We start from the raw sequence: 6,392 nt of genomic DNA, 5'->3' as shown, positions 1-6,392 counted from the left end.
TAAACATTTAACATAAATGGCCATCACGGGTAGCTGAAAAGCTCCGGACTCACTGTCTGTCCCCAGGGACTGGGAGCAGGGTCAGTGGTGAGGCTTGTGTGGTATGTATGTTTTGCTTATGTTGTGTTGCGTGTTTTACCTATTTTTCTTATGAGTAGTAGTTGTGGCAGTGTTTTGGCGGATCATGATATAGATTACTGTTTTTTTTTTTATTGTGTGTGCGTTTATAGACAGTTAAGCCATCTCTTGTTTGTGTGGATCGAGCTTGAGTTTTTTTTTTTTTTTTTTTTTAAATTTTATTTGCCTCACGGACAACAGCTTGTGTTGACAGACTGCCTGCCAAATGCTTGCTGGTCAGGGGTGGGGCCAGAGTGTGTTTTTATGCTGCAGCAATGGTTTTCCTGGAGCCCTGACACCTCAACATTGTATTTGCTGCCAGTATTTTTACAAAGTTATTATAAGGTTTATGACATATTGTCTGTGATGTTTCTGGTTATGGCTAGAATATTTATTAGTTTTTGCATAATATGCTTGTTTTTGAAACTGTCTGCAAATATCGTTCTGCCTTGTTCATTGGGGTTTTTGAGGTGGTATGATTCAGTTAGTGGGCAGTCATGTAGGTAGTGACTTGGGGTACCTGTATCATCGCATGGGCATGTGTCTGTGTTTATTCGCTGCATCCTGTGTAAGAATGAGGGGAAGAAGCCATGTCCTGTAAGGAATTGTATTGCTGCTGGATGGCCTATGAGTCGGTCTGTGTCTACTTTAGGATAATATGATTTTGTTGTATAGCCTTTTTCATTTTCGTCCCAGTATGCTTGCCAAAGTTTTTGTGTGATGTTTTTAAGTTTATTTCTCAGGCTCGATGGTGGAAGCAGAACACCGCTGGGAATCCCGTGACCTGCTGCTGCGTCTTTAGCCGCTAAATCCGCTGCTTCAACACAATCATGATCGTGAGTAACACTCGTTGCAGTCGGAAGGTATGGAACAATGGTTGCAGAATAAAAAAATAAAAAAATTGGGTCAGATATACGGGCCTTTATACAGGCTCACAAATATACAGGCCTTGCAACGTGATTTCATACTTGATATAAGGGAGTTTATCGTTTCCTGTGGCAATTGGCTTGAATTGTCCTGTGACAATTTCATACCTTCCGACTCCAACTAGTGTTACGCATGATCATGCTTGTGTATTACAATTGTTGAATGGTTATTTGTTTTGTATTGTATCAATGTAGTGACATATCAAATTTCATTAAAATCGGTCCTGTAGTTCTAGAGATAATCAACCAAGTCTTCAAATTCTCTTAATCTATTACACCACTGTATTTTAAATATTACACAGAGCATTCGTTTATAAGTAATTAAATCGGGTTTGATTGGCTTACTTACGTAATACACAAAATTTAAATTTAGGTTGGGGGGATTTTAATTCAAAGTTTATAGTTATATTTATATATTTTATTTTTTACCACACATTTTTGATTCAACTTGAGGTACATATAATTAACATGCTTTAATGACAAATAAACACTTAACAATATTAGCTAAACAAAGCAAAACAGTTATTCATTTCTAAAATGAGAGGTTACTTTATGCATAAAAAGTACTTTACATTGCAGGATTACTTTAATGCATAAAAAGTATCTGAAGTTATATGCGTAATACAGTTATCAAAATTCTTCATTTACTCTGAAAAATGTTTAAAAATAAACAGCTTATTTTTCACTATTTTTGAGACAACTTGAGGTACATAAAAAAATGTTTTAACGTTAAGTATCAACTTAAAATTTTAAAGTGAAGAAGAACATATCGTTTCTTTATGCCGAAAATAAATAAACGCTAGCATTGTCTCATACATATAAAATGAGCTGGAATAATTATTATTTAAATGGAGATTTTTTAAATGAACATAAAAAAAAATACGAAATCAGAGTTTAAGGAATGAAAAAATACTTATCATTATCATGTGTCATTGTAGAATAAATGTTTACGAAAAGAAAGAAAAACTTGCTTCAGTAATTGAAAAGTTAAACTAATTTGGTTCGGGAATTTCGTAATTTGATTGTTTTTGTGAATTATTTATAAAATAAGCTCGTTTAAATGGAATAAAAATATTATTTCGTAAGTTCAATTATTTTTTATTAATCGTATCATGTTGTAATGATAATAGATGACTGTAAAGTTACAAATTCTATTTTTTTTTAAATTTTAAGTTTTTTTAAGAATGATCAAGACAAATAAAAATGAAGTGATATGTGTTTCTTTATTTTATTAAAAACGATAAATTCGATCATCTTTTTATTACATAAGGCAATTTAATTAGAAAAAGCTTTTGTTGAACATTTCTCAGTAATTTTTTTGAAATAATTAAAATTTTAAAAATACGATTGGTGAATCTTTGGCGTAAATGACATTTTTATTTATTTATATTCGATCCTTAGTGAAAATATTGCAATTGAGTAAAGAGGATCGAAGTTTTTGTGCAAACGTTGCTGCTAATTTTAAGACTCTTTTAAAAAATATTCTACAAAGTATCGATTTTCTTTTCTTTTGAGGGATAACCATTGTTATTTTAGCTTCATATGTCTGTTTTTATTTATAAGTGAATGAATTGTGTATAGTATGATTTTCAACTGACTTTACGCGATTTACAATAAAATAAATTATAAATACTAATTACAATTAAATGTAAAGCTATTTTTTTCACCAACTTTAATACAAATTTGTGTAATAAAATTTTTAAAAATTTAGTTTTTTCACAATTGGTTAGGATTAAAAATATTTGCAATAATCTTGAAAGTTTTCGGGAAGCTGTGAATAATTTTTTGAATAATTTGAGTAATAATGATTTTCCTTTTAATTTCTGTAATGTTAATTTTTTAATTAAGAAAATGATTGAAGAATTCTAGTTTTTTATATATTTTTCTTTTAACAGGGCGCAATTCAAGTCTAAACTGAGCAGCCCCAGTTAAGCATTCTATTAATATGTTACGTATCCTTTCCTTGACTTCTTTTTTTTCAATCTGCGCATTGTAATAGAGGGCGTTGTTTTCTTTTGTTTTAAGTGTTTCCTTTTCATTCCATTTGCTTATGAAATCACTGTTTGACCTGGTTAAAGTAAGTTTTTATTTTCAGATGATTTTTATTTTCTGATGATTTTGTTTGAGTTTCTTTTCTAAATTGGTTCTTTGTATTTCATGTTTTTTCCTGAACTTCTATACAAAACCTTCGGGGTACTGAGGGAGTTACTTCAGGCATTTGCTTCTCTCTCAATAGAAAAGGTCTTGTTTCATGGCTATCAGGGCCGGTGCCCCCTGAAGACGTCGACTTCGGCTGTCATATTTTTATTTGATTTTCCTTCGTTTCCTTTATTGCTACATTTATCCTTTTTTTGAAATTTCTGCTGTTTTTAAGCGCGTTTTTTTCAAAGAAGTTTTATCTATTTTGAATAAAATTTTTTTGTTCTTTTCTTTTAGCATTATAAATACTAATTGAGGCATATTATGTCTTTCCGCAAATTTAGGTAATAAAATATAAGATATGTATGTAATTTATTAGGTATCATGTCTTAAGCAATTTTAAATATCTATTTAAGCGTAGAATATATATGAATAATTATGTTAATATTACATTTTACTCTAAATAAAATTTCAAAATAAGAATATTATTGATGAGATTCATTATGTTTTGCTCAAAAATGCAAATTTATTACGTGTATTATGTTTTACGTATATAAAGTACCTACATGATGCAAAAAATTCTTGTAAGATTACTGTATATTGTAAGAACATATAAACATGCAAACAACACCCCCACCCCATAATTCTGGTAATAAAACCAAAATATGCGGTATTTAAATTATTCATATGGTAACGGTTTCTTTCACATGGTAATGTAACGGTTAACCGGAAATTCTGGTTTTCAAAATTACCACTCATTTAGTAAAAAAAAAAAAAAAAATGAAAATTACACTGCAAAAAGTTCCGGATTAAATTACAGTAAATAATGGCACCTAGGGTATCGATACTTTTCACCTAAAAATTTTACGGAACAAAAAATTTCTTATACCATAATTTTACAGTACTATTTATTGTAAAATTTTTGAATCACTGTAGTTAAATAATTATTACTGTAAAAAATAAGGTATAAAGTTTTATCGTAAAAATGGATTTCCAGGTAAAATTAATTGCTCAAGGTGCCGCTACTTTTTGTCGAAATTTCATCCGGAATTTTTTACAGTGTAAATTCCGAAAGAAAGTTTTTTTTATGCCTTTCTCTACAGTATTATGATAAAAATACCGAATTTTAACTCATATTATTTTATGACTAAAATAATACCAGAGCGCTTCGGTAAAATTTACCGAGCTTTTGTTTTCCCATAGAGCCTGAAACACGGTAAATTTTACCACATTCTGGCGGTTTTGACCATATATTTTTTCACGATGTATGTATGCCAAATATAAAAATGCCAAATGTGTAAATCATTTATTAGTTTTACAGGGTTTCGTGCAAATATAAATACAAAACAAACTTGGGTTGTTTGGTACATGCTAGGTTATTAGGTCTTTCGCAAATTTAACTGAAAACATGCAAAATATATATATCAACTTATTCATCCACATAATTGTATTGTTTATAACAAAAACTAAATAAACTAAGTTGGATATAAATTGCATAAATGAATATTCAAGTAAGAAATAAATCAAATAAGACGATGTTGAGGTGTAGAACAAATTGAATAAATGAAAATTGTGCTAGGCGTTTCTCGTTATATTGGTCGCTTTACCGAATAACGAAATTCAAGTTCTGTGAAAAGAGTTGTTTGAAAACTTGTGAAAGAGCCAAAGTATTCAGCATAATTTTGACAAGTAACCATTTTCGAATGCAAATATTTCCCTAAAGAAAGTAACGTGGTATATTTACCTGATGAAGCAAACTCTCTTCTGATAATCCGTTTATGGAAACTAAATTCTGAGCGCATCCACAAAGTTTTTTTTCTTAAAAATTCAAATGTAGGGAAGAAAGGCTTGGAATTATTCAAATACATAAACTCATAACAGATGTTGTTGCAAACAGGATAATGGACGTGTACGTGATATGACTTAAAAAATATGTCTGAAAAAATATTATAGGCGATATTTGAAATAATTTCAAATATTAAAGTGAACAATAATTTTTTTAAACACTTGTGGAGATGTTTAACCATTTAAAGACTGGTGATTATTTTTTATAGAGAAAGTTTTTCTTCAAGCAGCATATTGATTTTTTTAAACCATTATTACAAAAATATAATGAAGGAATAAAATATAATTAAACTCATTAACGCCTAAAATATTTATATGCCATGAAGCCAAAAAAAAAAAAAAAAAAAAAAATAAAAAAAACTCCCATTGAAAAAGTGGTTAATTTTTTTAGCTAAATATTCTTTTTTCTTCTGTTAGCTACAACTTGATTTAGGAAAAAAAAAAATAAAACATTTGCTTGGAGTTAAAATAGTCTTATTTTTCAGCTAAAAAAAATTCTCGTAATTAGCGTATCGTATATGAATGGTGTTTTCTCCGCTAGGGTGCACTGCAAGCTTTTTACTGCCTATACTTCCGGGTAACTCTAGTCTCCAAAGTATTTTGAAGCCATTTTGTTCACAACGTGATCATTGTGTTTCGAGAATATCTTGAGTAGTATTTCTTGTATACGCGTATAGTTGTTGTTCTTGACGTATGCCTGTTTAGGCAGGGGGGGGGGGGGGGGTGTGTGATTGTTCTTGTTTCCCAGTGGCGCCATCTATGGCCAAGAATTCGACTTCTGCCACACCATACGTCACACCCGTTTATAGGGCGGACCCATTCATATATCCATTCATTCATTCACAGATCGTAATTGTGACCTGAATCAGAGAGCGATCGATCTCCAATCCAGTACCCCCAGAGGTATTGATTTGTTATGGAAACATGGAGGATTTTTGCGACTCGACAGATTTAACGTGCATACGGCGGGGTTCGAACCCACGAACTCTCGGACATGGGACCAGCACCCTACCGACCAGGTTATCCCGGCCCACGCGTATAGTTTGTCTAAAGTAAGTACTCCCCAAGCCATTCGTCTGGACCCGTGGTGGTGGTAACGAGGTATAACTATTCCAAGTAGCAGTGTAGGGTCACTGATTAGGATAGGTTTTGGCTCGGGTCGGAGAGTGAAGGGGAATCTTTTTCTTTTGTTTACTGTGTTACCCCTGTTAGAGTGAAGAGAAGCTACCCTCCCTGAAATGAGCTATTCTTGTTTCCATAGCAGCAGACGGCTTCAGACATTAAAGCGGGGGAAGTTCTCACCGTAGACAATCAATATTTTTTTACTTGATTTATTATTTGTGTTTAAAAAAATATTCGTGATAA

This window comes from Parasteatoda tepidariorum, chromosome 10, assembly GCF_982258835.1.
Source record: "Parasteatoda tepidariorum strain Cologne lab strain chromosome 10, Ptep-v5.0, whole genome shotgun sequence".
NCBI lineage: Eukaryota > Metazoa > Arthropoda > Arachnida > Araneae > Theridiidae > Parasteatoda > Parasteatoda tepidariorum.
Note: the sequence above shows the minus strand (reverse complement) of the source record.